The 16,631-nt window shown below is 36.8% G+C and overlaps 2 pseudogenes; one reads left to right on the forward strand and one right to left on the reverse strand.

Moving 5' to 3' along the window:
- Nucleotides 1-16,631, forward strand: part of LOC148585801 (protein trichome birefringence-like 43) — a 70,651-nt pseudogene that overhangs the window by 17,487 nt on the left and 36,533 nt on the right.
- Nucleotides 2,477-14,922, reverse strand: LOC148585803 (ERBB-3 BINDING PROTEIN 1-like; annotated as a pseudogene).

Genomic DNA, 16,631 nt, shown 5'->3' on the forward strand with positions numbered 1-16,631 from the left:
AAACCCATCTTTCGTGGGATGTACGATTGCATTTAGCATATGCAACAAGCCTTTTAAGCCTCTAGGAATTCCCTAGAGGACGAGTGAAGTCTCGTGAGGATTTTTCAGAAATGTTACCCGCAAACATCATACACAGTTCATGTTATTTCAAAAATTAAAGCATCACTTCAAGGTCATGATTTTCATTCATTAGCAAGCTTAAAAAGATGAACTCCATCTTCACAATGAATTAGAATCTCAAAGTGCAATTACTTACAAAGGACATGCTAAAACATCACAAGTTTGAAAACAGTATAAAGTGAATTAGCACAAAATTATGAGGCTTCCAAATCTTTCCAATATGCAATGTCTCCATATCTCAAAATTCATTGAAATCCCTATTAGAATGAACAACAATGGCATTTTTTTTTTTTTTTTTGGTCAAGTTGTGCGATGTTTGGTTCCCTTAAGCTTTCTAATTGACCCATGTAGCGAGTGTTAAGTCAATGACTCCCAAACTAGATGGTTTTAGGGCATTAAGTGTAGAGACACCCCTAAGGACCTACTAACTCGAGTGAAAAAGGCTACAAAACCAAACTAATCATGACATTGATCAAATCAACATTTTTCATCTTTTGACGTGAACACTCAATGCTTTGAGGCAAGAGGTCCAATTACTTAGTGAAAAGCCATCAATGATCATTTATTTCATTTATTTTTTATTTTTTATATGCCATAGTGTCATCTACTAAGTCATCCAATTTCATCCAAGACGCAAACACACATATATCAGACCTCATGTCATACCTCACAGATTATATGTTAATGTGCTTGTGTGATCCGATCAAACTTGTGATTTTTCTACTGTCCTAAACAAGTAATCAAACTAACAGATTTACTCATCAGATCATGTGTTCAAAATTTTAAGCTCACTGATGAATTCAAACCAAAATTCTTTTAGATCAACTTAAAATTTTAGGGCAAACATGAACATGCACAATTTTTTTTTTTTTTTTTTTTTTTTTCAAACAAGCACACAAAACAAACAAATAACATGAAATTGGGACAAAGTGTGTGTAAACAACACGTGTGTCCATACCCCCAAACTTAAATGACACATTGTCCCCAATGTGTCTAAGTAAAGGAAAGAGTGTACCCGGGAGATGGTCAACATGATCATGGAAAGCATGGCTCTAAGCACACCCCCAAACTTGAAGTGGAGCACACTTGTCCCTGCAAAGTAAGAAAGCACAAAAACAAGTCAAAAGAAACAAAACTAAAAACAAAAAGATGAAATGAAATTACACAAAGACAAAAATAAAATAACAAGATAACTATGGGGTGCCTCCCATGAGTGCTAAGTTTAACGTCTTCAGCCAGACAGTGGTCCCTACTCAAAGCTGTCCCCAAGGAAGATGCTTGGTTTGGGAATTCTGTCGAACACCTGGTGTGCACTATGATGACCAAGGTTGCAAAGGCACGACAACGACTGCCCAAAACCCCCTGCAAAAGATGAAAATCCAACCACAGAGATGCAAATGTGGGTGGAGAAACACCCATAATTTGCAAAAATTATGTAAAAAATGGAAGTTGGGGGAGTAGGAGTTGGGTGTGTGATGTGTGAAGGGAAAATAGGTTGTGTGGTTGTGTGGTGGTGTTATGGAGGTGCGGTGAGGTGGTGGTTGAAGACTAGTGAAAGTGAGGGATAAGGAGTGGTGTGCCGGTATAGGTGATGTGTAGTGATGGAGTGTGTACAGCGCAGGGAAGAAAAGGATGTGGGGAATGGGTGAAAGTGACCCGAAATAGGTGCGTGGCCTACTGCCCGAGTGCGCTCGATCGCACGCATGGTGCGCTCGATCGCACTTGCGCAATGGAGTGCGTGTTTGAGTGATGTGCACTCGAACGCACACATGGTGCGCTCGATCGCACTTATAGAATGCAATGCAGCCAAAAGTTGGTTACTGCGCTCAATCGCACTCAGGGTGCGCTCAATCGCAGTAACAGAATGTAACAAAATTGACCAGGGACTTGAAACATTAAAACATTAAAGTAAAATAAAACACAAAGGAAAACAAAAACAAAATAAAAATAAAACAAACAGCAAAATAAAAAGGATATGCTATGGGGTGCCTCCCATGGGCGTTAAGTTTAACGTCTTCAGCTAGACGTTGGTACTTTAAACTTGAAGCACCAATCTTTCTTTCTCTTGCACCAAAGGGAATGAATCTTTTCTACTGCAAGGTGATTCTGAGTGTTTCTAGATCGGGGAAGACCACTCCGAGTTTTCTTAAACAGTTGCTCATCCGGTGGGGAATCATGAACTGGAATATAGTAAGAAGAAAACTCAGGAAGTTTCTCTATCTTGATGTCCTGAATTTGCTCATGTGGTAGCTCTAACAGACTTCTCTCTTGGCCTTTTGGTGTTTCAGGAGTAAGAGCTAATGGTGAAAAAATCTTAGTGCTTTCTTCTTTTTCCTAATGTAGCTCTTCTAGAACCTCAGTTTGCTCCTCCTTTCCCTCTTCCCCTGGATTTTCCACCACCTCTTCACTTCTTAGTGTGACAGCTTGCGCATGATAGTAGGTGCATTCTTCCTCCATGTAATGCTCATTAGGATTTGCCATCAACTGACTTTGACACTCTTCTTCTTCTTCTTCTTCTTTAAATGTATCTAATTTTGCTTGAGGTGGGCCTCCATCCATTCAAATAATTGCTCTCTTTCCTCCATGGGGCTAAGAAGAACTGTTGTATATTTTGTAAAGTCAGCACACTGTTTTTCTAAGGCAGCAACTGCTTCTTGTAAGGCAGACCTTTTTGGAGGAGGTGGTTCTTCTTGATATTATTGATGTGGAGAATAGTCCAAATGATCATACATGGGAGATGGCTCCTCTTCTTGGTATTATGGAGGCCAACAGGTGGAAGATAGCTCCTCATGATATGCTTCTTCTTCTTTGAGACTATTGCCTTTTGGTTTGAAGTAGGTCTTCATCTCCTCAGATGCTTGCTGTGTAGTCTCAATCAATGTATTTACCATATCTATAAGAGAAGGTGGTTCAGCTTGACATTTCTGTTGTGGAACTGATTAAGAGGAATATGCATGATCATAGAATTGCTGATACGAGTGATGTTGCAGTCCATGAGATTGTTGAGCATGAATTCCGGGAGCTTGAGCTTGCCATGAGAGATCTGACTGTTGACTCCATGTTGGGTTATAGGAATCAAAATAGCGGCCGTTCTCCGGTCTAGAATACAATGTGCTCTTATGCCCACAATTTTTTTTAAAAATTTGTCTTATTGAAGGACATTCTCTAACATGGTGATAAGGGTCGTGGCATAAAGAACATGGTCCATGGGGCATCGGAATGCCTCCCCACATATGTGAAATTAAAAATAAAATAACAAAAAATTAAAAAGTGAAATTAACAATAAAATTTTAAAAGAAAACTTACTAATATGCAGACTCGAATAACCCTGCACAGTGGCGGAGCCAGACAACTCATATTGGGGGTGCCGCTAAAATTTTTTTTGCACCCTAAAAATTTTCTCAACCTTAAAAATTTGGTAATTCACACAATATATGCATCACAAAAAAAAAAAATCTATAAAAGTTCATAAATATGTGCTCAAATTGATATATTAGAAATGTAACATGTCGGCACTATATCAAAAAGACAAAAAAAAAAAAAAAAAAAAAGGTGTCTAGAACTGGTCTCTTAGAAGTACAAAATCATCAAGTATCGAATCTAAATCAAAGCTGCCAGCAATTTCCCTTTCAATATAGAGAACTAAACTATTTACAAGAAAATCATCCTCAATTTTGTTGCGAAGTCATGTTTTAACAATTTTCATGGCTGAAAATGTTCGTTCGGTAATTACTAACATGTATTATTCTCTTAATTTGATTAAGGCCTAAAGAGGCTAAACAATATCTTAACATAACACAACAACAGCAATAAAACACTTCCGGAATAAAAAAAGTAAGCAGATTCTTACACTTTAAAACACAAAAATCCATACCTCGCAGTTCATGACCACCCATGAAATGAAATGAAAAAAAAAAAAAAAAAAAAAAAAAAAAAAAAAACCAAACTCTACAACTGGGAGTCCCAGTTGTGTTCACCATCAGTCTCCTAGCAACAATTTGTATTCATATATATATATATATGCCAGTGTGTGACCTAAATTATTCAGTCACTGAAAACCCATTTTTATTTTAACAAACCTTTAGTCTAGATTGTGTTTTTTCTTTTCTTTTTTGTTTGTTTGATTTGGGTAACTAGGTTAGCCGAATTGAGAAATAATTACATGTCTAACACTAAAAACTAGAGAAGAAAAAAAATATGCCAATAAAGAAGGGGACCAGAAATCTTGGGATATCTCATCAACGTGGCTCCGCCACTGACCCTGCATGAAACAAAAGAAAAAAAAAATCAGATCTATAGTTAGTGCAGTAACTATGCTGCTCCGTGGATGTGCGATCAATCGCATCGTGAGGTGTGCTCGATCGCCCTAGTTGGGCGATCGATCGCACCTCCAGAGGCACAGAAACTGCGGAAAAGACTATAAAAACAGAAGAATTTAAAATAAAAATAAAGTAAGGAAAATAATTCCAAACAAAATCAAACAATCCCCGGCAACGGCGCCAAAAACTCGTTGTCTCAATTACCCACCTAAATTAATAGGCAAATAACTGGATGTTTTACCCGCAAATGCACGAGGTCAACATAGTAGTATAGTGTGCAAATACGGGGTCATTCCCACGAGGACTGCTGAATCTTGTGTAAAATTAATTCCCAAAGTGAAATAAAACAAGAGATTGGATTTAAATTGATAATGATAAAAAGATAGGGATTTGATATCCACCAATAATTATATTAAGCTAATATATCAATATGCCAATGTTTTGATCAAGTTATGTCTATCTAATGTTTGTCAACCTAAGGGCATGGATGTATACTCTAACCCTTTTCTTTCCTAAAGGATTTAGCATGGTATATACTAAGTTGTTCTTTAGAAAAAGCATATGTTCTATGGAAATCGACAAACACATAAGGCTTAGGGCATGGGTGTATACTCCTGGTTCCCCATGTTGATTAACCCAAGAACCCGGTGTGGATTACTTTTGTTACGTATGTTAAACCTAGGACTCGGTCATGCAAATTGATTTAACTAACTAGTCCATACCACATGCACATGTTGATCAGGCACACACATATGAGGAATTCATGAAACTAGGTATTAATCAAGTTAGATATCATAACAAGATCATCACAAAGACGCCAATATTGAATATTAACAAAACATAACTAGGGCTTCAATCTAGCCTTACTAATTAAATTAGCTACACATAGAGTTGATGTTAAACGTCTTTATAAAATAAAAGAAAAGGAAAAGGAAAAGAATAAACCCGAAACTTGAACTTGAAGAGCTCCAATTCTTGTCCTTACAAAAAGCATACCTACTCTAGAGGCTTAAGGGTCTATTTATAGGCTTTAGAAGTCCTTGACAAACTGGTAAACCTAGGAATTTCATAGGGTTTCAAAACCTTTTACAAGTGGAAGTTGCAAAACCCTAATATGGAAATATTAGCATCATGGCCGCAGCTTTGAAGTGTCTCCTACGCACGGGTGCGATCGATCGCAACCCGTGTGCGCTCGATCGCAGGTCTACGATCAAGTCTCTTCTGTTGCGCTCGATCGCTCATGGCCTGATTTGTGCTTTGTCTTCTCTGGTACTGCGCTCGATCGCAGGGAAACTGTGATCGAACGTAGTCTCAGGGGCTCCCATTTTCTCCATCTTCTCTCTTTGAGCCCAAATCTTCCAAATTTACTTCATTTTCTTCCAAAAGCCTACAAAAGTGTGGAAAACAGAAAAATGAAATAAAATGACCTAATTAACTAAAACCAAAGGATTAAAACATGCAAGTTAAGGGCTGAAAATATGAATATTTTTGCACTTAACAAATAGCCTAGGTGTGGCTATTTGCATTTATCTCATACTTTAGAACATAGCTTCAATAAACAGGTTAAGCCCCCAAAGGAAAAAGTAAAAGGAAGGTTAAAGTATCAAGCATGGGATCATTTGTGATCCCATGCTTGATACTTTAACCTTCCTTTTTACTTTTTCTTTTTGGGCATGTCCTTCAAGTATTGAAGGTTCTAAAATATCAGCTGTCATTTGTGAGCATCTTTGGTTCCATAGAAACAGAGCTGCTCATGAAGGCAATATACCTGACATCATGATCTATTATCCTTATAGAAACTAATACTAATCTAAAGAGATTGAGGAAAGAGATGAAAGAGACAAAAATAGAGGTTAAGGTGATTTGGCCTATGGACTATATCCACAATTAAATAGGCTACCTTTTTCCTTAATATTTGATTTGAGTACAATGTGATTTGAATAATTTTAAATACAAACATATCCCCTAAATTATGGTTAATAAATATTATCTAAATTCCTTGATTTAGAAAGTACAAATTAACATTTATCACAAATGATTTATATCTTTAACATGCCTTGCAACATGAACGCTCTGTTACCGATTGTTCATCTTGAATATCCAGTGGACGAAGAATGGCTACTATGGGTTGAATTGTAATGGGCCTAACGGCTACTATAACCGAAATTTGGACTTCACCATTTGGAATCAATCTTGGTGTTAGCCAAAAAACTCTGATACCAAGAGATTGAGAAAAGAAATGAAAGAAATAGAGATTAAGGTAGTACCTATGATCTACATCCAAACCTTAAAGCTTTATATGCTACCACTTTCCTTAATATTTGAATTGAGTACAAGTCTTTACTTATTGACCTTTACATATGATTTGAATAATTTTAAATAAAAGATTTATATCCTTAACAATCCTCTTCCATTAGACAGGCCACTATGAAGCACAACCCAGCCTGTAATACACAAATAATCCCAACAAATAACAATTCCATTACATAACTGAGCTTAATATAGTTTTAGTTTACCAATTGTCATGTTCCAGCTTACCTTTCTTCTTTTTCTTTGTGCCCAACGCTAACAAGGCCTTGATTTCAGGATCATCTGTTGTCTTTGTGGGCTGCAGCTCCTGCAGAGGATGAGATGCGACTCCATTCGAACCATCTGGCATTAGCAACACTGTGAATTTGATGTGAGCAACATAATCTCATGCAAAACCAACAACCCATTGTTGCAAAATTAGCAAAACAAACATCAACTGTGTGCGTGTGTGTGAATCTGGCCAGGGTTCTGCTTTTAACCCAAATACAAGTTTCCTACCAGCAGTCTTCTCATGAAGAACAGGATATGGCTTCAAGAGTTCATGATTAACACATTCACCAAAAGACGATGTTTTAAAAAAAGCGGTGAAGGCACAACACAACTAGCTGTGAATGGCATGGGAGGAAATTTTTTTATTTATTTCACTGAAAATAAACCTAGATGCTTTCATCTTCAAGTGGTAGTTCTTGTCAAACTGCTTCAACTGATGGAGAAAAACACATTCAACATTTTTGCAGTAATAAGTAGCAGCAACCTTCTGAATTGCCTCAGTTAGATCTTTCTTCTGCCAAAGAACCAAGATTTAGGGAGAAAATTGATTAAAGGAGATGGTAGGAATTCACTTTTCCTAATAAAACCACGGTAGAAATAATCACTAAGTTTAGATTATAGAGATTAGAAAGAAAAGACAAGAAGAATGGCAGCCATAGATAGCACTCTACAATATTACCTTTTATCATTTTAAAAATTGCAAATACTGCAATATTACTCTGGTATCCATAGTCCACCACAGAAAGAAACTGAGCAACCTAGCCCAACAGGCTGAATTTTCAAGCACTACATACACAATTTTCAACATTGGATTTTATAAAAGCCTATTTAGATATAACAGAACCATGAATATAAATTGCAAAGAATATATACAAAGGCAGCACTAACTGAAGCATTGCACTAACAAGAGACACATAAACAGAGTGGTTGGCTAACATGATCTTCAATTCTAGTCAATACCCTTGGAGCACAACAACCGATTTCACTTGAAGACAAGCAAGCATTCTCACTATCTTTTGGAATTAAAATGTGAAAATTCTAAAAACGACTCCAAACGACACCTATTCAAATGTCTAGGTGATTCACAAATATTAAGCGGAATAAGATCTAACCTAACAATCAATAATCAACCAAATACAGATATGTAATGAAAATCAAGAACACTGATATTTGGTTACGAAGAGGAAACCATTTAGAGAACTCTCTAAATGTAAAACCTCTCCGGGGCAGCCAAACCCAGGAAATCAATCCACTATAAGAAGAATAAAGAATACAAGAAGAATTACAAAACCTTTGCAATTTACTCTTCCTTGTACACGACAAGCGACCCACTTGACTTCTACCGCAGTAGCCCTTTCCAGAACATCTGGCACAATTCTTCTATAAGATTTCCTTTCACCGGAACTCCGATTGGCTTCACGTATTTAATCCCTTCTCAAATAAGCTAGAACAATATCTCTCTCTAAGCTCTTTAATTTTGCTCTCCAAAATACGTACATATCAATGTAGCAAAATTGTGTTTAAATAGAAAATAAAACAAAATAAAGCAGCCATGTCCGGACAGGGCAAATCTGAGGTCCGGACAGGCCTCATAAAATGAGCTTTCTAGAAATGGGTCCGGACCCTGCTTCTGGCGGTCCGGACCCCTCCTTCAAAAGATCGTTTCTGGAAATGGGGTCCGGACCCTGCTTCTGGCGGTCCGGACCCCTCCTTCAAAACATTGTTTCTGGTTTTTGTGTCCGGACCCAGCTTCTGGTGGTCTGGACATGCTCTAGAACTTGCTTCCTAAAATACTCATTTTCAACTCCATACATGTAAACCGAATGAGCCAAAACCTGAACTAACAAACTCCCCCTTTGGCCATTCGGGAACAAAAATAATTGTAGTACATGAAAATGACACATCAAAATAACTCCCCCTTTTTGTCTCGGAAGGACAAAGGAAGCAAAAAAAAAAAACTAGAGTTTTAAATAAGAAAACCAACAACCAAAACAAAAAAAAAAAATTATTCTTGCCAGAAACAAACAAAAACAGGAGGGAAAAATTATTCTTGCCAAAAGCTTTCCTTGATGGACTTCACATCTTTCTCCAAAGTCGTATGGATTGTGCTACACTTCTGTGAGAGAAGAAAAATTATCAAGCAATCAAGCAATTTGGAATGGCACTTTGAAACCCAAACGTTCACATCCTAGAATTGGATTCGAAACCAAAATTGAAACGAAGAAGGGAAGAAAACATACCTTGGGTGAGTGAGTCTTGATCCTTTAAGTTGAATAGATGGAATCACAGAGAAAGAAAAAGAAAAAAAAAATAACACAAAAAAAAAAAAAATTGAGCCTCCCCCTTAATATAAAAACAAAATAAATAATAAACCTCTTTTTTTTTTCTTTTTTTTTTTTTTTTCTTTTTTAAAGGAAAACACAACTTGTATAGATATCCAATAAATCATGCATGCCCTTATGAATATCTTAACAATCCAGAGTGATCAACAAACTACACTTACACCTTAAATGTACCATATGCATGACACAACCTTGTTCTGTGAATGCAGTCAAGTAGGCAATAATCATAAATCTCATGTGAATGTGTAGTGTGTGAAAACTCCCATTAAATAAGATTTCATCAGTGGAAAGGAAATCTAGGCAGACATTTTTTAAATGAAAGACAAATAGTCTGATTCAAGCCACAGTAAAACCTTATAATGTTAGGACCTAGATTCCCTCATCCGATACACTCCCCCTGAGACTAATCATTCGCTTTTACCATGTCCTTTAGTAATCATCTATTTCCGCAATGATTTGATCACTGATTCTTTCTTTAGGGACATACAGAAGCAAAACTAAGTCATCTGAGCTTATTTTATGCCCCTTTTTTTTTTTTTGGAAGAAAATGGTGGAATTTTTAGGAGCTAGGTTCAACTAACGAGTTGGTCAAGTGGATAGAACTGACACTACCTATCTTCCAAAAAAAATGTTTGATCCAAATTCCCAAAACACAAAAAAAACAATCTAAACCTAATGGGGGCATATAGTGCACAACTTGAACATGAGAGAAACTGACTCTTACTCCTTCAATAGTCTTCAGAAGAACAAGGTAGATCATAAAACATATGCAGCATTAGATGTAAATTGCAAAAATATTGACCCCACTCATATGTAAAATATTCATTTGAGCACAAGACATGAGAAACTGAGTATCCAACAATTAAAACAATCTAAAAGAATAAAAAAAATAATCAAAGAAAATAAAAACAAAGCAAACAAAAATTCAAAAAGAAACAAAAATGCCCTAGAAAAGCTATAGACAAATATCAATATGCTCAATTTCTAGGCATGGTCTATGTGCCCACCTAATCTAGGTGAGTCCATTACCACTCCCCCTCAATGGGTGAATGGTATTAATCTTCTTGACCCAAACTTTCTTCACATCAGGGACAACTGTGTGACTCTTATCCAAGACATCTAACCGTGTTACTACGTCTCTCATCATATTGAATAATTTCTCATAATTATTTCTAGAATGGAAATATTCTCTTTTAGGCCCATGACTGTTAAGCTGAAAACACTTGGGACGAATATGTCCAAACTTACCACAGTTATGACACGTAGGAATAAACCTTTGAGAAGGTTGGTTCCTTAACATGTGCAATCTTTTCGACTTAGAACTAGACATATAGGAATCAGTTAGAGTTCCCTTACCTTTTCCACCTTTGGAAATTTGAGGAGAAATTACCTTCTTTTCAGCCAAGCTATCTTCTTTGTTCACTGGTTTCACAAAAATCATCTTTGAAGAAGAAGCAACATTAGTAGATAAAATAGCCGATTTATCAAAACCCAATCCAGTTCTATCAAACGAATGTTTCTGATTATGTAGCATTTGATTTAGCTTTTCAATAGAGAATTTTGTTAAATGATTCTTTGATTCATTCAGTTCATTCTCTAAGGATTTCACTTTGGCAATTAGCATTTGATTTTCAGACATCAAAGTATTATGAGTAGCAAGAGAATCAGTTAAGGTGATAGAAAGTTGATCATTTTCAAGATTAACCTCATTGAGTTTCTTCAATTGCTGCTTATTCAGCTTTTTCAGTTTAGTGTATTCCACAAAGAGATTATTATAAGCATTTTGCAAATCATCTTCTTCTTCTGAATCATTATCAGACACACCTTGTTTGTCTTGAGAATTACACTCACTATTCTCATGCTCACTCTCATAACTAACTCCAAATGCTAAGTAATTAACTCTCTGTTCAGCATCGTCCTTGTCTGACTCATCACTTTGAGTCACATTAAATGACTTGCCATTTGACTTTCTCAAGTTAGCACAGTCAACACGAATGTGCCCATGTCCTCCACATTCGTGACACTTAATACCTCTAGGTGACTTTCCTTTCTCAACATTCTCATTTCTAGATTTCTCAGAAAATTGTGAATTGCTATTTCTAAAATTTCCTTTCTTGGCTCTAAAGAATTTCCTAAACTTCTTAGCAAACATAGCAATTTCTTCCTCATTTCCAGAATCCTCATCAGATAAACCACAAGAGTCAACCTTAACATTTTTTGCCTTAAGAGCAATATTTTTGGTGTTCTTGTGTTTAAGAAGAATTAGCTCAAAGGTCTGAAGGGAACCTACAAGTTCTTCTACTCTCATAGTATCTAAGTCCTTACTCTGTTGTATAGCAGCAATTTGGGGAATAAACCTCTCAGGCAAAGATCTTAAGATTTTTTTCACCACTTTAGCATCATCCATTTTCTTTCCCAAATTAATGGTAGAGTTTCTAATGGCACTAAGCTTTGAATAGAATTCATCAAAAGTTTCATCTTCCTGCATTCTAATCTCCTCAAACTGAGAAACCAACATTTGAATTTTTGAAGTTCTAACAACCTTAGTTCCTTCATGTGTGATTTCTAAAGTTTCCCAGGCTTCCTTAGCTATTTCACATCTAGAAATTCTAGAAAAATCCTCATTTGAAACAGAGATGTAAATAGCATTTATAGCTTTGTCATTCGCAGTAGCATTATTCTTTTCCTCTGTTGTCCATTCAGCTATTGCTTTTTCTGGACGTGTCCATCCAGATTCGACAATATGCCAAACATTAATGGATTTAAAATATGCGCTCATACGAATTTTCCAAAGCGTATAATTTGTTCCGTCAAAGACGGGAAGAGAATTAGGAGCAACAGTATGAGACATTTGATATGGAGTCTCGGATCACACTCAGGAAATAAATCCTTCACAGAGTGAACCCGCTCTGATACCAATTGAAAATTCTAAAAACGACTCCAAATGACACCTATTCAAATGTCTAGGTGATTCACAAATATTAAGCGGAATAAGATCTAACCTAACAATCAATAATCAACCAAATACAGATATGTAATGAAAATCAAGAACATAGATATTTGGTTACGAAGAGGAAACCATTTAGAGAACTCTCTAAATGTAAAACCTCTCCGGGGCAGCCAAACCCAAGAAATCAATCCACTATAAGAAGAATAAGGAATACAAGAAGAATTACAAAACCTTTGCAATTTACTCTTCCTTGTACACGACAAGCGACCCACTTGACTTCTACCGCAGTAGCCTTTTCCAGAACATCTGGCACAATTCTTCTATAAGATTTCCTTTCACCGGAACTCCGATTGGCTTCACGTATTTAATCCCTTCTCAAATAAGCTAGAACAATATCTCTCTCTAAGCTCTCTAATTTTGCTCTCCAAAATACGTACATATCAATGTAGCAAAATTGTGTTTAAATAGAAAATAAAACAAAATAAAGCAGCCATGTCCGGACAGGGCAAATCTGAGGTCCGGACAGGCCTCATAAAATGAGCTTTCTAGAAATGGGGTCCGGACCCTGCTTCTGGCGGTCCGGACCCTGCTTCTGGCGGTCCGGACCCTGCTTCTGGCGGTCCGGACCCCTCCTTCAAAACATTGTTTCTGGTTTTTGTGTCCGGACCCAGCTTCTGGTGGTCCCCACCTTCTCCTATGCAATGTGTTTTTAGATTTTAAAAATGCGCATATATTTCCCATTGCTGTTTTGTGACTTGGTAATCTTTGCAGCTCATAAGAGCATATATATGGTTATGCATTTTCAGGATAAGGCAGTTTCCTTGTGCATATCTTTGTTTCATAAATGATATGCTGGTGCAAACCAACTACTAACAAAGCTAGGAAATGATAAATCGGCTACTTCGAGAGAGCCATGATCTCGAATGGCTACTTCGAGGGAGTCTTGACCTTCAAAACAAAGTAAACTGTATTTTAAAACAATAATTTACTCATACCTTTTTATTCATAGTTCCCCTTTAAATAAAGAAACAATATACTATTGATTACATAATAGACCAATTAGGTCTTGACTTTAACGACTCTAATAAAGAAAGAATCTAACTATTTATTGGACTATAAAATCTACATAGAAATACTTCCTATTGGATTCTAACATGACACTGGACAATATCAAATAATTATGATCATATCATACGTTACTCAACTTCAAAATGAATTCTTGACAGGTACTTGGAAACTATTGTTAACAAATGTTGTTGCTCCTTTTTGTTTTATTCAGGTTAATGTAGGGGGGATCTTGTCAATGATCCTACCATTCCCCTCCCCTAACAATTTTCTTGTCCCCAAGAAAAAATTTGAAACTAAACTATTGGACCATGAAAACCAATTAACAAAAATAAATACTAAAAAAATAACACAATAATTAAGGTCTCAACTTTGTCCTGTTGCATGTGAGACAGTATTTCTGGTAGTTGTTGCCTTGTTAGGATCACATGATCTTGCAACAATTTTTTCCTCTTTTCACAGCCAAACAAGAAGACGTCGACCGAAACTTGAAGCTCTTTCTTTGGGTTTTCAGTCGCTTCTCTTGTTTTCTTTTCAGCATTTTTTTTCCTCTTTCTAACCCACACAAAAGCTCGTCGTTGCTTTATCTCGCGCGCACTGTAGTAAAGAAGAAACCTAGAGTCTGGAACTGCTGGGACGTGGGCCAGAGAGGAATTCTTGGACTGCTAGCTTGGTGCTCTCGGGGTGGTGGACTGGCGACGTGGGTGGATTTTTGTTGCTTGTCGGCTGAAGCTGTGGTTCTGTTTATGGTGTTGCTTGATGTCTTGCGGTTTGGGTGTCGTGACGGGGGGTTTGGATGAACGAAGACATGATTTTTAATTTTTTCTTCTTGTTGCTTGGCCATTGAGGATTGTTTGGTATTTTCGGATGGGTTTCTTTTAGATTTGGACATTTGGTTGTTTTCCTGGTGGAGATAGTTGTGGTGGAGAATTTTTTGGTATGGATGATGGTTGGGTTCTTAGGACAAATTGGTGATAGATATCACTCATCTTCTCACGGGTAGTGCGCAGCTGTTGCAGAAGCTCAAGGAGCCTATCATCACGATGTTGTTTCGTCATAGATCAACAAGACGGATTTAGGGGGGACCGGTAGTGGCCTTGGTCCCCTCCCAAATTACAAGAAAAAAATTTTTTTAAGACAAAAAAAATATTTTAAGGTAAAAAAAATTAATTTAAGGTATTTTTTGTTAATTGGTCCCTCCCCAAAAAAATTTTAGCTTCTCGTACTTGAAATCCACCCACAATGTTTTGTTTTTTAACTTCAGTATCCGTCCTCTTGGCAGTGGCTTTGAGAAATTCACTTGCTCTTTGACCCTCAAATATTCTCCCCATCCTACCCCATTCTCATTCGTATCTACGTCTTCCACTGTCCCCACAGTTGCTCCTAATTTGACACCTACCTCCCTTGACATGCACGACAAAGGCAAATGATACATTCTAACCCAGAACGCCACAGTGTCAAAATTCATCTTATCTGGCGGTGTAATGCCATCATATTCTGCTATCGAGAATAGTTGCCCTTCAAAAATCCACGGCCTACCTTCCATTACTCTAATCTTGTCCCATTCATGCTCAAATTCAATTAGGAACATATTTTCTCCCAAGACTTTGAACGATAGCGACCCTGTGGGCCTCCATCCTCGAAATTCCAAAATCAATAACATGTGTGTTACAAGCTATTGTTGAAATATTGTGTACGCAGAAAAATCAGCCTTTCGGGCTAGTTTGCTCCATTCCTTCCTATGGTGGATTATCCATAGCAGAGTGGTAAAATTTTTCATGATTTTTGCTCTGATACCATGTTAAATTACCAGTTGTCTCAAAAACTTAAGATTTTGGGATAACTGGTGATTTAACATGGTATCAGAGCCAAATATCCTGAGATCAAACCTTGACTACGTCAATTTACCTCTATTTAAATTAAATATTTCACATATTGGGCCTTACCTATTTAAGAGGAGTTTGAGCTCATATGTGAGAGGGAGTGATAAAGTAATAGTTAAGTGATTAAAATTTACCTTTTCTTATCAACTTAAGCTTTTGAAACAAATGGTGATTAACATGATATTAAAACCAAATGTCCTGGATCAAATATTAACTTCGTCAATTCACCCATATTTAAATTAATTATTCCATGTGTACATTGCTTAAAATTGAACACACCCAGGTTCGGTATTAAGTCATACAAGACAAGGAGATAAAGCAACGGTTACACTATAACGGCTAGTAATAGTAAAATAACGGCTACTAATAGTGAAATAAACGGCTAGTAACAGTTGACCCAGCAGGAGCAGCATCAACTGGAGCACCTTTGCCGCCGCTCACTCGCACCCCAGCAGGTCAAGTTCTCTCTCTCCTGCTCTCTGTCTCTCTAGTTTGGTTAATAGCAAAGACTATGATTGATTGCTAAAAGACAAGGAGAAGAAAAGAGGAAAAAAAAAGAAAAAAAAAACAAGAAAGGAGAAAAATAAATTAATGGAAGTGGGAGACATGCGTGAGTTATGGGAGAAAGGAAAGAAGTGACCGGTTGTGGGGCTGCTGTGAAGAAAATGGGAAACAGAAAATATATATATATATATATATATATATATATAGATAATAAGAATTAGGTGGGTTGGTCGGCAATGATATCGGAAAGTAATGCGAGGAGAGAGAGATTAGCCCCAAAAAAAAAAAAAAAAAAAAAAGTGCTGCCGTGGCCCGTGGGAGAAAAGAAAGAAAAAGAGGGAGAGAAGACAAGGAGACAAAGGGTGGTGGAGCTAGGCGTGGAAAAATTGAGAGAAGAAAAATAAAAGTGAGAAGTGATGGTGTCGGCAGAAAGAAAAGAGAGAAAAGAAAGGATAATAAGGAAAGTGGTATGCGTTTTTCCTAAAGGTAAAAGGCAAGGAGAAGAAAAAAACGAAAGAAAAGAGAGAAAAAAAAAAAAAAAATGAAAAGCCATATGTCACACTTTTGTTAGTTAGCCGTTTAGTTATTTATTACTGTCCTTGATATTTGCAGCGAAAGTTCTTTGCAAGATCTACATTACTGGTTATTGGCTAAAATTATTTTAGTTTTAATATATTTGAAGGCCAATGTTCAAAATTATGGGTTATCGGCTAAAATTACTAGAGTCCGAATTAAAAGATTAAAGGTCAAAGTTCAATTATGGGCTATTGGCTAAAATTGCCGGAGTTCGAATTGAATTTTTTGAAGGCCAAAATTCAAATACAGGCTATCGACTAAAATTGCCGAAGCCAAGTTAAATTTGAAGGCC

The sequence above is a fragment of the Corylus avellana genome, chromosome 5 (genome assembly GCF_965113065.1).
Source record: "Corylus avellana chromosome 5, dhCorAvel1.hap1.2, whole genome shotgun sequence".
NCBI lineage: Eukaryota > Viridiplantae > Streptophyta > Magnoliopsida > Fagales > Betulaceae > Corylus > Corylus avellana.